The sequence below is a fragment of the Balaenoptera physalus genome (genome assembly GCF_965194825.1).
Source record: "Balaenoptera physalus genome assembly, chromosome: X".
Classification (NCBI taxonomy): domain Eukaryota; kingdom Metazoa; phylum Chordata; class Mammalia; order Artiodactyla; family Balaenopteridae; genus Balaenoptera; species Balaenoptera physalus.
This window is the reverse complement of record NC_138903.1, coordinates 112,044,359-112,059,476: the sequence shown is the minus strand read 5'-3', so window position 1 is coordinate 112,059,476 and position 15,118 is coordinate 112,044,359.

Genomic DNA, 15,118 nt, shown 5'->3' with positions numbered 1-15,118 from the left:
TTTTCTTAAAACTACCAGTGCTCTGCATTTTTTATTAATATATTCACAGTCATCTCATGTTTCTCTGCTCTCCGAACCTGGATATTAGCCAAGCTCAAACTGAGCCTTGCTTGGCTTTGGGAAAACATAAAGCAAGCCTATGCATTCATTAAGACTGAGTAGTCTTTCCTGAGGGACTCTTGGAATTGCACCATGTAGAGTTAAGTGTGTCTGACCTGAATAGATATAAATGTCAAGTCTACTTCACGTTCACCTCAAGTCAAAAGAGTAGTAAAAGGTGATCCCGTTTATAGATTTTTTTTGAAAAAATGGAATTGCTACTGTGTGTAGCTACCATTATGCACGTGTATAGTGTATCCTTGATCTGACAGAAGTAGCATCCCAATCTCAATGTCACAGGGGAGTCCTCCAACTTTAAATATTATATTTCTCTGAATCTTAGAAGTTCCTAATGATGAATCAGTGCTCAATCAGTGTTGGCCCTCTGTGAGTTCTTGAGCCACAAAAGCAAATATTTTGGCACAAAATTATTTTTTAAATTTACATAGCGATAATAAAAACAAAATATTTCCAGGGGTAAACATTTGCAGGGGTAGATCTTGTTATACTCTGAGCATATCTTGTTTAATGATCCCTTCCTGGATTCTGAATATGTTGTATACTCTGGAGATAGATAATTTCAATTATTTTGTGTGTGTGTGTGTGTGTGTGTGTATATATATATATATATATATATATATATATATATATATATATATATATGTTTAATTCAGGTTGAAATTTCCAGGACAGAACATTATTATATCTAGGAACTATATTATGCAATAAACCATATTCTAAAATAAACCATATTCCTAAAGTATGCAAAATTCACCCCCAAAACAAATTAATGTAGAAGTCAAAATAGACATAAACATTGAGGTTACAGTGCCATAGTAGCAATATATTTACTACAGTTCAGCATCTCTTGTAGGTAGAATATATTTACAAATCAATTTTCTTTGTAATGACTTGGCCAGGTTAGTTTAACATTAGAATTGTCACTCTTGCCTGTCAGTTCTAGTCTCTTTATAATCCCGTGCCTAGTGTGGGAGCCTAAACTAAAAAGAGTAAAAGAAAGTTTGTTTGCCCATATTAACATGATTGAAAGGTCTAGATTTGCTCAGTTCAGGTTTATTTTTAAAAGTTGGTTAGTGAAATCATCTTGTTTTAAACTTTTATATTTTTTAAAGCATAAATTATTAACTTTTAATTTTAAACCATTTCAGAGCTATCCTGTAGATATAGTCTCTGACTAAAAATTATTATAGAGTTTCAAAAAAATCTGGTATCGCTTTCATCAATTGGAAAATGCTCAGAAAATAGCATTAATGTACTGCCTTCTTAGTCACATTAAAAAAATGTGTAGATAAATTTATACCACAGAAAACTCATGTTTATTTTTTAGGAGAAAAAGTGTAAACAAACAAACAAACATTTCCTGATTTTTAAAAAAATTTTATTTACTTATTTATTTATTTATTTTTGGCTGTGTTGGGTCTTCGTTTCTGTGTGAGGGCTTTCTCCAGTTGTGGCGAGCGGGGGCCACTCTTCATCGCGGTGCGCGGGTCTCTCACTATCGCGGCCTCTCTTGTTGCGGAGCACAGGCTCCAGAGCGCAGGCTCAGTAGTTGTGGCTCACGGGCCCAGTTGCTCCGTGGCATGTGGGATCTTCCCAGACTAGGGCTCGAACCCATGTCCCCTGCATTGGCAGGCAGATTCTCAACCACTGCGCCACCAGGGAAGCCCCTCCTGATTTTTATGTTTCCAATAGTTCACGCTGTAGTGTTGAGTTTGATTCTCGTTCCTGGAATCTCCAGACATCATGACTGGTTTCCATTATATCCAAACTCTAACCTTCACAGGTTCTGAAACAATCTGACCCTAGGGTAGGAGAAATAAAAAGACCAGTGATTCCTAGATCATCTGCTTACTTACCACCAAGCCAACTTCCTGCTTGTCCAATTTTGAACTGATGCTCTGTTCCCCAAATTTGGCTCTTGTATTCTTTCTTGTGATCAAACACCACCTTCTTCTTTAGTTCCCTTAATTGTACATCTGTTTTGTTCCTCATGCCTGAATTCTAGCCTTGATATCCATGTTCTCCAGCAACTTGGGTTCTATCTTGCTTCTTGGTCCTTCCAATTTTCTGCAAATTTTAACCTCTGTACCATGGTCTTAATATTTGTGGAGCCACTACCTATTGTCAGAGTTCTAGGACAAGAACCTACATACCTGGAAAATGTTTAACATTTAACTCCTTGGAAAAATGCCCTAATTTGTTGTGTTTGTTTCTAGACTCCCTTGGACCTTTCAGATATAAATTTCCTATGTTCCTATTTGTCTAGACTTCCTTAATCTGTTGTTCCACATTACCTTCTAATTTCCTAGTCTCTAATTCTCAGTCATTCACTTTCTGGGTCATCACTCCATAAACATGGATCCGCATCTCCATTGAATCTAGTAATAGCTGATAACTGATACATTTAACATGATCTAATAGCTCATAATTGTAAAATATTGCCAATTAAAATGCTCTTTAAACAAATAGTTTGTACTGATCTTTTTAACCCATTAGTTAAAGAATATTTAAGCATAATTTATTAGCAGTCTATTACTATAATGAAGGCTTTATAATTTTGTCCCACCAAAGAAAAATGCCTCTTTTAAAATAAGCTTTGGTTACTACTTCAAATGTATGCTTTTTCATAATTTCTTTGTATATCAACTGGAATGCTGCACTGTCAGACAATCTCCTGATCTGTAAAACGGTATTATTATGATTTTAACATGAGATAGTACATGCAATGTGCATGGAAACTGGCACCTAGTAAACACTCAAAACGTTAGCTAATAGTAGTGCTATTAGAAATAGAAATACATTCATGATGAATAGTGATTACTATTTTCTTTTGTTATGTTTATATTATATTTTATTGAATTATTAATCACAATATTAGATATACATTTTGACTTGGATTTAATGCTTTGAATTTAACCACTCCAACTGCTTCTTAATAGCTAACTTATTTAGGCCCAGTCAGTTATAATTGATAAGTGAACTTCCAGAAGTCAATCTAGAACAAATTAGGATTTGTAAAAATAACTGTCCTCTCGGAAAAAAGAGGGTTTGGGTAGAAGATCTGACATTGTTTTTCTTAGCAATAATAGAAGAGTTTTCATCTCTTGGAGAGTTGTCACTTATCTCATGCTTCTTAACGTGATAACAAATATTTCAGGGTGCATCTTAGGCTGAGCTAAGTATTACATTTTTTACAATCCCCTTCATGTTGGCAGCTTTGTTATTCATATCCACCTTGGCTTATAAATACAAACTTCAAATATTTTTTTATGTTATGTGGTTACCGAAATAAAGTGCCAGGTGTACATGTCAGTCAGTCTTGTGAGATTAATGAAATGTACTTTAGTTGTAATAGTGAAAGAATAAGTGGGACTATTAGTCGTGACATTTTGGTATTGATATATACACACAGTCTTTCATGAAAAAGATCAAAAACAAGAAAGACAACATAACAATATAAATTCTGAAGTTTATTAGTCATAAAAATCAAACAGAAGTTACACATGGAAAATGTTTTTTATATTCCTGAACCTTAAAATCTTGCCTTGTCCTGTTAAGAAAAATTAAATGTTATTACCTGAATATGCCAGTAACTATGTCTTTTATATTTAGTCAACTTCAGAGAAATAGTCTAAGCTCTTTTAAGTTTTGATTGAATTAAATTATTCCCTATTTAGTTTGTCAGTACCATTCATGTAGAAGTTGAAATTTATAACCTTCACCAAATTATCAAGAGAATTAGTGTTGATTTAAGGGGGGGAAAAAAGCATAGTTAATTAAATTAGCATTGTCTTTCTTAAAGGAGGTGAAAAATGTTGAATAACGAGTTTATCATTCAAATAACCATAAAAGGTGTTTATAATGCACGTTTCCAAATAGAGGTAATAAAATATGCAAATTTCCTACAATGTAACATTAAGTATGTGTGAATGTCTGTATGTGTAAAATTAAATACAAGTTACTTGTGTCACTATTACAAATGGAACAAGTTTTTCTCACAATTAATATTTCTTAAGTTATCCTACTATGGTTCACAGAGAAGTTTCAAGTTTGAAAACTAGCATGAGGGACTTCCCTGGTGGTCCAGTGGCTAAGACTCTGTGCTCCCAATGCAGGGGGCCTGGGTTCGATCCCTGATCAGGGAACTGGATCCTACATGCCGCAACTAAGAGTTCACATGCCGCAACTAAGAGTTCACATGCCACAACTAAATGAATAAATAAATATTAAAAAAAAGAAAACTAGCGTGATTTTTTACATTTTAAAGAAGCTGTTTTTTTAATTGAGGTAACATTGGTTTGTAAGATTATGTACGTTTCATGTGTACAGCATTACAATTTGAATTCTGTATACACTACACCACCAAAACTCTACTTTCCATCCATCACCCTTAAATTGACCCATTTTACCTATTTTGCCCTCCCCTACACCCTGCCCTTCTGGTACCACCAATCTGTTCTCTGTATCTATGTGTTTTTGTTTTATTTCTTTGATTGTTTTGGGTTTTTAAAAAATATTCCGCATGAATGAAATCATACAGTATTTGTTTTTCTCTGACTTATTTCACTTAGCATAATATCCTCAAGTTCCGTCAATGTTCTTGCAAATGGCGAGATTTCATCTTTTTTGTGGCTGAGTAGTATTCCATTGTGTACGTGTATGTGTGTGTATATATATACATATGTATGTATACACACACGTATATATATATATATATATTTATACACACACCACATTTTATTTATCCATTCATCCATCAATAGGCACTTAAGTTGTTTCCATATCTTGGGTATTGTAAATAATGCTGTGAAGAGCATAGGGGTACATATATCTTTTTCAAATTAGCATTTTCATATTCTTTGGATAATTACCCAGAAGTTATATAACTGGAATATATGGTAGTTCTATTCTTAATTTTCTGAGGAATCTCCATACTGTTTTCCATAGTGACTGCACCAATTTACATTCCCATCAACAGTGTATAAGGGTTCATTTTTCTCCACATTCTCACCAACACTTGTTATTTCTTGTCTTTTTGACAATAGCCATTTTAAGGGGGTTGGTGATATCTCATTGTGGTTTTAATTTACATTTCCCTAATAATTAGTGATATTGAGAGTTTTTCATGTGCCTAGTGGCCATCTGTCTTCTTTGCAAAAATGCCTGTTTGGGTCCTCTGCCCATTTTATAATCTGATTGAGTTTTTGTTGTTGTTGACTTGCATGAGTTCTTTATACATTTTGTATATTAACCCCTTATTGGATATATGATTTGCAAATATGTTTTCCCACTCAGTACATTGTCTTTTTTTTTTTTTAGTGAAACAAGTAAAATGTTTATTAGGAGGAAAAATGGTACGTGAGAATAGACCCGCACAGGCGGGCTCAGAGAGGGAGTCGAGCCCTCATGCTAGTTTGAATCACTTATATGGGGCATTTCTTCCAGGTTTCCTCTGGCCACTCATATTGCTATGTCTGGCTCTGAGTCCATATTTGGTTTATCTCAGGGTCCTCCCTTGTGTGCGCACATCTCTTAGCCAAGATAGATTCTATCGAAGAGGCCTATGGGTAGGTTGACATCACCTACTATGGGGTGACGCCCCTTCCCTTTTGAGCTACAAGGAGCCTTTCTGCACATATGTACCTGGAAAGGTCTCCTTGACCTTGAGAATAAGGCATATGTGGTCTTTTTATCTTTTATCTGGGCAGGGCTCAGCTTCTCCTCCCTCCAGCTGTTGTCTTCATCTTGGAGTATCTGTCCAGAGGGGACAAGCTCCAGCTGCTCAGTTTCAGGTCCATCTATCTCCTGCCTCAGGATCACAGAGTGAATGAGAGAGTGAACGAGATTTAAACCCAGGCAAGTCTGATTCCTGGGCCCTCACACCCAGAGGAATTTCACTTCCTGTTCCACTCAGAACTCAGTGATTGTACTGGTGTTTCTTTTTTTAATTTATTTTAATTTTTTAAATTTAATTTTTTATTTTATATATATATATATATTTTTAACATCTTTATTGGAGTATAATTGCTTTACAATGGTGTGTTAGTTTCTGCTTTATAACAGAGTGAATCAGTTATACATATACATATGTTCCCATATCTCTTCCCTCTTGCGTCTCCCTCCCTCCCACCCTGCCTATCCCACCCCTCTAGGTGGTCACAAAGCACCGAGCTGATCTCCCTGTGCTATGCGGCTGCTTCCCACTAGTTATCTATTTTACATTTGGTAGTGTATATATGTCCATGCCACTCTCTCACTTTGTCACAGCTTAAGCTTCCCCCTCCCCATATCCTCAAGTCCATTCTCTAGTAGGTCTGTGTCTTTTTTTCCTGTCCTGCCCCTAGGTTCTTCAGAACCATTTTTTTGTTTTTTAGATTCTATATATGTGTGTTAGCATACAGTATTTGTTTTTCTCTTCCTGACTTACCCTCACTGCGTATGACAGACTCTGGGTCCAACCACCTCACTACTAATAACTCAATTTCGTTTCTTTTCATGGCTGAGTAATATTCCATTGTATATATGTGCCACATCTTCTTTATCCATTCATCTGTTGATGGACACTTAGATTGCTTCCATGTCCTGGGTATTGTAAATAGAGCTGCAGTGAACACTGTGGTACATGTCTCTATTTGAATTATGGTTTTCTCAGGGTATATGCCCAGTAGTGGGATTGCTGGGTCGTATGGTAGTTCTATTTTTAGTTTTTTAAGGAACCTCCATACTGTTCTCCATAGTGGCTGTATCAATTTACACTCCCACCAACAGTGCAAGAGGGTTCCCTTTTCTCCACACCCACTCCAGCATGTACTGTTTGTAGATTTTTTGATTATAGCCATGCTGACTGCTGTGAGGTGATACCTCATTGAAGGTTTGATTTGCATTCCTCTAATGATTAGTGATGTTGAGCATCCTTTCATGTGTTTGTTGGCAGTCTGTATATCTTCTTTGGAGAAATGTCTATTTAGGTCTTCTGCCCATTTTTGGATTGGGTTGTTTGTTTTTTTTGATATTGAGCTGCATGAGCTGCTTCTGTATTTTGGAGATTAATCCTTTCTCCGTTGACTCGTTTGCAAATATTTTCTCCCATTCTGAGGGTTGTCTCTTCATCTTGTTTATGGTTTCCTTTGCTGTGCAAAAGCTTTGAAGTTTCATTAGGTCCCATTTGTTTATTCTTCTTTTTATTTCCCTTTCTCTAGGAGGTGGGTCAAAAAGGATCTTGCTGTGATTTATGTCATAGACTGTTCTGCCTATGTTTTCCTCTGAGAGTTTTATAGTGTCTGGCCTTACATTTAGGTCTTTAATCCATTTTGATTTTATTTTTGTGTATGGTGTTAGGGAGTGTTCTAATTTCATTCTTTTACATGTAGCTGTCCACTTTTCCCAGCAACATTTACTGAAGAGGCTGTCTTTTCTCCATTGTATATTCTTGCCTCCTTTATCAAAGATAAGGTGACCATATGTGTGTGGGTTTACCTCTGGGCTTTCTATCCTGTGCCATTAATCTATATTTCCGTTTTTGTGCCAGTACCATACTGTCTTGATTACTGTAGCTTGCTAGTATAGTCTGAAGTCAGGGAGCCTGTTGCCTCCAGCTCTGTTTTTGTTTCTCAAGATTGCTTTGGCTATTCGGGGTCTTGGTGTATCCACACAAATTGTGAAATTTAGTTTTGTGAAAAATGCCATTGGTAGTTTGATAGGGATGGCATTGAATATGAAGAATGCTGTGGGTAGTATAGTCATTTTCACAATGTTGATTCTTCCAATCAAGGAACATGGTATATCTCTCCATCTGTTTGTACCATCTTTAATTTCTTTCATCAGTGTCTTATAGTTTTCTGCATACAGGTATTTTGTCTCCTTAGGTAGGCTTATTCCTAGGTATTTTATTCTTTTTGTTGCAATGGTAAATGGGAGTGTTTCCTTAATTTCTCTTTTAGATTTTTCATCATAAGTGTATAGGAATGCAAGAGATTTCTGTGCATTAATTTTGTATTCTGCTACTTTACCAAATTCATTGATTAGTTCCAGTAGTTTTCTGGTAGCATCTTTAGGATACTCTATGTATAGTATCATGTCATCTGCAAACAGTGACAGTTTTACTTCTTCTTTTCCTATTTGGATTCCTTTTATTTCTTTTTCTTCTCTGTGTTGAAACACTTCCAAAACTATGTTGAATAATAGTGGTGAGAGTGGGCAACCTTCTCTTGTTTCTGATCTTAGTGGAAATGGTTTCAGTTTTTCACCATCGAGAACAGTGTTGGCTGTGGGTTTGTCATATGTGGCCTTTATTATGTTGAGATAAGTTCCCTCTATGCCTACTTTCTGGAGAGTTTTTATCATAAGTGGGTGTTGAATTTTTTCAAAAACTTTTTCTGCATCTATTGAGATGATCATATGGCTTTTATTCTTCAATTTGTTAATATGGTTTATCACATTGATTGATTTGCATATATTGAAGAATCCTTGCATTCCTGGGATAAACCCCACTTGATCATGGTGTATGATCCTTTTAATGTGCTGCTGGATTCTGTTTGCTAGTATTTTGTTGAGGATTTTTGCATCTATGTTCATAAATGATATTGGCATGTCATTTTCTTTTTTTATCACATCTTTGTCTGGTTTTGGTATCAGGGTGATGGTGGCCTCGTAGAATGAGTTTGGGAGTGTTCCTCCCTCTGCTATATTTTGGAAGAGTTTGAGAAGGATAGATGTTAGCTATTCTCTAAATGTTTGATAGAATTTGCCTGTGAATCCATCTGGTCCTGGGCTTTTGTTTGTTGGAAGATTTTTAATCACAGCCTCAATTTCAGTGCTTGTGATTGGTCTGTTTATATTTTCTATTTCTTCTTGGTTCAGTGTTGGAAGGTTGTGCTTTTCTAAGAATTTGTCCATTTCTTCCAGGTTGTCCATGGTATTTGCATGTAGTTGCTTGTAGTAATCTCTCATGATCTTTTGTATTTCTGTTGTGTCAGTTGTTACTTCTCCTTTTTCATTTCTAATTCTGTTAATTTGAGTCTTTCCCCTTTTTTTCTTGATGAGTCTGGCTAATGGTTTATCAATTTTGTTTTTCTTCTCAAAGAAGCAGCTTTTAGTTTTATTGATCTTTGTTATTGTGCCCTTCATTTCTTTTTCATTTATATCTGATCTGATTTTTATGATTTTTTTTCCATCTGCTAAATTTGGGGGTTTTTTCTTCTTCTTTCTCTACTTGCTTTAGGTGTAAGGTTAGCTTGTTTATTTGAGATGATTCTTGTTTCTTAAGGTAGGATTGTATTGCTATAAACTTCCCTCTTAGAACTGCTTTTCTGCATCCCATAGGTTTTTGGTCGTCGTGTTTTCATTGTCATTTGTTTCTAGGTATTTTTTGATTTCCTCTTTGATCTCTTTAGGGATCTCTTGGTTATTTAGTAGTGTATTGTTTGGCCTCTGTGTGTTTGTAGTTTTTACAGTTTTTTTCCTGTAATTGATATCTAGTCTCATAGCATTGTGGTTGGAAAAGATAACTTGATATGATTTCAATTTCTTAAATTAACCAAGGCATGATTCGTGACCCAAGATATGATCTATTCTGGAGAATGTTCCATGAGCACTTCAGAAGAAAGTGTATCCTGTTGTTTTTCGATGGAATGTCCTATAAATATCAGTTAAGTCCAACTTGCCTAAGGTGTCATTTAAAGCTTGTGTTTCCTTATTTATTTTCAATTTGGATGATCTGTCCATTGGTGAAAGTGGGGTGTTAAAGTCCCCTACTATGATTGTGTTACTGTCGATTTCCCCTTTTATGGCTGTTAGCATTTGCCTTATTTATTGAGGTGCTCCTATGTTTGGTGCATAAATATTTACAATTGTTATATCTTCCTCTTGGATTGATCCCTTGATCATTATGTAGTGTCCTTCTTTTTCTCTTGTGTTAGTCTTTATTTTAAAGTCCATTTTGTCTGATATGAGAATTCCTACTCCAGCTTTCTTTTGATTTTCATTTGCCTGGAATATCTTTTTCCATCCCTTCACTTTCATTCTTTATGTGTCCCTAGGTCTGAAGTGGGTCTCTTGTAGACAGCATATATATGGTCTTGTTTTTGTGTCCATTCAGTCAGTCTGTGTCTTTTGGTTGGAGCATTTAATCCATTTACATTTAAGGTAATTATCGATATGTATGTTACTATTACCATTTTCTTAATTGTTTTGGGTTTGTTATTGTAAGTCTTTTCCTTCTCTTGTGTTTCCTGCCCAGAGAAGTTCCTTTAGCATTTGTTGTAAAGCTGATTTGGTGTTGCTGAATTCTCTAGCTTTTGATTGTCTGTAAAGGTTTTAATTTCTCCGTCGAATCTAAATGGGATCATTGCTTCGTAGAGTAATCTTGGTTGTAGCTTTTTCTCCTTCATCACTTTAAATATGTCCTGCCACTCCCTTCTGGCTTTCAGAGTTTCTCCTAAAAGATCAGCTGTTAACCTTATGGGGATTCCTTTGTATGTTATTTGTTGCTTTTCCCTTGCTGCTTTTAATATTTTTTGTTTGCATTTCATTTTTGATAGTTTGATTAATATGTGTTTTTGCATGTTTCTCCTTGGATTTATCCTGTATGGGACTCTCTGTGCTTCCTGGACTTGATTAACTATTTCCTTTCCCATATTAGGGAAGTTTTCAACTATAATCTCTTCAAATATTTTCTCAGTCCCTTTCTTTTTCTCTTCTTCTTCTGGGACCCCTATAATTCGAATGTTGGTGCATTTAATGTTGGCCCAGAGGTCTCTGAGAGTGTCCTGAATTCTTTTCATAGTTTTTTCTTTATTCTGCTCTGCAGTGGTTATTTCCACTATTTTATCTTCCAGGTCACTTATCCGTTCTTCTGCCTCAGTTATTCTGCTATTGATCCCTTCTAAAGTATTTTTAATTTCATCTATTGTGTTGTTCATCTCTGTTTGTTTGCTCTTTAGTTCTTCTAGGTCCTGGTTAAACGTTTCTTGTATTTTCTCCATTCTATTTCCAAGATTTTGGATCATCTTTACTATCATTATTCTGCATTCTTTTTTTCATCTTGATCTTTGTTAGCACTTTTAGGATTTCATCAGTTTTCCATTAGAGTTCTGAAAATGCTTATTCATTCAGTTCAGCAGTATAGTCAGTTACCAGAAACCTATACTTGTCAGAGTCTTTTCCATGAATTCCTTGAAGATGAAACCCTTTTATTGGGACATTTTTGCAGAAGCATCAGAGTACACCCAGAACTGTCTGTAAATGACAAAAGACTTAAAAATGACCACGGTTAAAGATTTGATGAAAGTTCATAATAATGCAATTGACAAGGAAATTTAGTTATTTCTGAGATATACATTTTAAACTGATAACTAGAATTATGACTTATAACATTATACCAGAACATATAAGATTTTTAGAAATTTCATGTAATGTTTCATTAGGTCCCATTTGTTTATTTTTGTTTTTATTTCCATTACTCTAGAAGGTGGATCAAAAAAGATCTTGCTGTGATTTATGTCAAAGAGTGTTCTTCCTATGTTTTCCTCTAAGAGTTTTATAGTGTCTGGGCTTACATTTAGATCTCGAATCCATTTTGAGTTTATTTTTGTGTATGGTGTTAGGGAGTGTTCTAACTTCATTCTTTTACATGTAGCTGTCCAGTTTTCCTAGCACCACTTATTGAAGAGACTGTCTTTTCTCCATTGTATATCTTTGCCTCCTTTGTCATAGATTAGTTGACCATAGGTGCGTGGGTTTATCTCTGGGCTTTCTATCTTGTTCCATTGATCTATGTTTCTGTTTTTGTGCCAGTACCATATTGTCTTGATTACTGTAGCTTTGTAATATAGTCTGAAGTCAGGGAGTCTGATTCCTCCAGCTCCGTTTTTTTCCCTCAAGAGAGCTTTGGCTATTCGGGGTCTTTTGCGTCTCCATACAAATTTTAAGATGATATGTTCTAGTTCTGTAAAAAAATGCCATTGGTAATTTGGTGGGCATTGCATTAAATCTGTAGATTGCTTTGGGTAGTATAGTCATTTTTACAATATTGATTCTTCCAGTCCAAGAACATGGTATATCTCTCCATCTGTTGGTATCATCTTTAATTGCTTTCATCAGTGTCTTATAGTTTTCTGCATACAGGACTTTTGTCTCCTTAGGTAGGTTTATTCCTAGGTATTTTATTCTTTTTGTTGCAGTGGTAAATGGGAGTGTTTCCATAACTTCTCTTTCAGATTTTTCATCATTAGTCTATAGGAATGCAAGAGATTTCTGTGCATTCATTTTGTATTCTGCTACTTTACCAAATTCATTGATTAGCTCTAGTAGTTTTCTGGTGGCATTTTTAGGTTTCTCTATTTGTAGTATCATGTCATCTGCAAACAGTGACAGTTTTACTTCTTCTTTTCCAATTTGTATTCCTTTTATTTCTTTTTCTTCTCTGATTGCCATGGCTAGGACTTCCAAAACTATGTTGAATAATGGTGATGAGAGTGGACATCCTTGTCTCCTTCCTGATCTTAGAGGAAATGCTTTCAGTTTTTCACCATTGAGAATGATGTTTGCTGTGGGTTTGTCGTATATGGCCTTTATTATATTGAGGTAGGTGCCCTCTATGACTACTTTCTGGAAAGTTTTTATCATAAATTGGTGTTGAATTTTGTCAAAAACTTTTTTTGCATCTATTGAGATGATCATATGGTTTTTATTCTTCAATTTGTTAATATGGTGTATCACATTGTTAGATTTGTGTATACTGAAGAATCCTTGCATCCCTGGGATAAATCCCAGTGGATCATGTTGTATGATCCTTTTAATGTGTTGTTGGATTCTGTTTGCTAGTATTTTCTTGAGGATTCTTGCATCTATATTCATCAGTGATATTGGTCTGTAATTTTCGTTTTTTATAGTATCTTTGTCTGTTTTTGGTATCAGGGTGATGGTGGCCTCATAGAATGAGTTTGGGGGTGTTCCTTCCTCTGCAGTTTTCTGGAAGAGTTTGGAAAGGATGGGTGTTAGCTCTTCTCTGAATGTTTGATAGAATTCACCTGTGCAGCCATCTGGTCCTGGACTTTTGTTTGTTGGAAGATTTTTAATCACAGTTTCAATTTCATTACTTGTGATTGGTCTGTTCATATTTTCTGTTTCTTTCTGGTTCAGTCTTGGAAGGTTATACCTTTCTAAGAATTTGTCCATTTCTTCCAGGTGTCCATTTTATTGGCATAGAGTTACTTGTAGTAGTCTGTTAGGATGCTTTGTATTTCTGGGGTGTCTGTTGTAACTTCTCCTTTTTCATTTCTAATTGTATTGACTTGAGTCCTCTCCCTCTTTTTCTTGATGAGTCTGGCTAATGGTTTATCAATTTTGTTTATCTTCTCAAAGAACCAGCTTTTAGTTTTATTGATCTTTGCTCTTGTTTTCTTTGTTTCTATTTCATTTATTTCTGCTCTGATCTTTATGATTTCTTTCCTTCTGCTAACTTTGGGTTTTGTTTGTTCTTCTTTCTCTAGTTCCTTTAGGTGTAAGGTTAGATTGTTTACTTGAGATTTTCCTTGTTTCTTGAGGTAGGCTTGTATAGCTATAAACTTCGCTCTTAGAACTGCTTTTGCTGAATCCCATAGGTTTTGGATCGTCGTGTTTTCATTGTCATTTGTCTCTAAGTATTTTTTGGTTTCCTCTTTGACTTCTTCAGTGATCTCTTGGTTGTTTAGTAACATATTTTTAGCCTCCATGTGTTTGTGGTTTTCACGGTTTTTTCCCTGTAATTCATTTCTAATCTCATAGCTTTGTGGTCAGAAAAGATGCTTGTTATGATTTCAGTTTTCTTAAATTTACTGAAGCTTGATTTGTGACCCAAGATGTGATCATCCTGGAGAATGTTCCATGCACACTTGAGAAGAAAGTGTAATCTGCTGTTTTTGGATGGAATGTCCTATAAATATCAATTAAATCTCTCTGGTCTATTGTGTCATTTAAAGCTTATGTTTCTTTATTTATTTTCATTTTGGATGATCTGTCCGTTGGTGTAAGTGAGGTGTTAAAGTCCCCCACTATTATTATGTTACTGTTGATTTCCTCTTTTATAGCTGTTAGCAGTTGCCTTATGTATTGAGGTGCTCCTATGTTGGGTGCATATATATTTATAATTGTTATATCTTCTTCTTGGATTGATCCCTTGATCATTATGTAGTGTCCTTCCTTGTATCTTGTAACATTCTTTATTTTAAAATCTATTTTATCTGATATGAGTACAGCTATTCCAGCTTTCTTTTGATTTCCATTTTCATGGAATATCTTTCTCCAATCCCTCACTTTCACTCTGTATGTGTCCCTAGGTCTGAAGTGGGTCTCTTGTAGACAGCATATATATGGGTCTTGTTTTTGTATCCATTCAGCAAGCCTGTGTCTTTTGGTTGGAGCATTTAATCCATTCACGTTTAAGGTAATTATCGATATGTATGTTCCTATGACCATTTTCTTAATTGTTTTGGGTTTGTTTTTGTAGGTCCTCTTCTTCTCTTGTGTTTCCCACTTAGAGAAGTTCCTTTATCATTTGTTGTAGAGCTGGTTTGGTGGTGAATTCTCTTAGCTTTTGCTTGTCTGTAAAGCTTTTGATTTCTCCATGAAATCTGAATGAGATCCTTGCTGGGTAGAGTAATCTTGGTTGTACGTTCTTCCTTTTCATTGATTTAAGTATATCATGCCACTGCCTTTTGGCTTCTAGAGTTTCTGCTGAGAAATCAGCTGTTAACCTTATGGGAGTTCCCTTGTATGTTATTTGTCGTTTTTCCCTTGCTGCTTTCAATAATTTTTCTTTGTCTTTAATTTTTGCCAATTTCATTACTTTTTGTCTCAGCGTGTTTCTCCTTGGGTTTATCCTGTATGGGACTCGCTGCACTTCCTGGACTTGGGTGGCTATTTCCTTTCCCATGTTAGGGAAGTTTTCAACTATAATCTCTTCAAATATTTTCTCTGGTCCTTTCTCTCTTCTCCTTTTGGGACCCCTATAACGTGAATG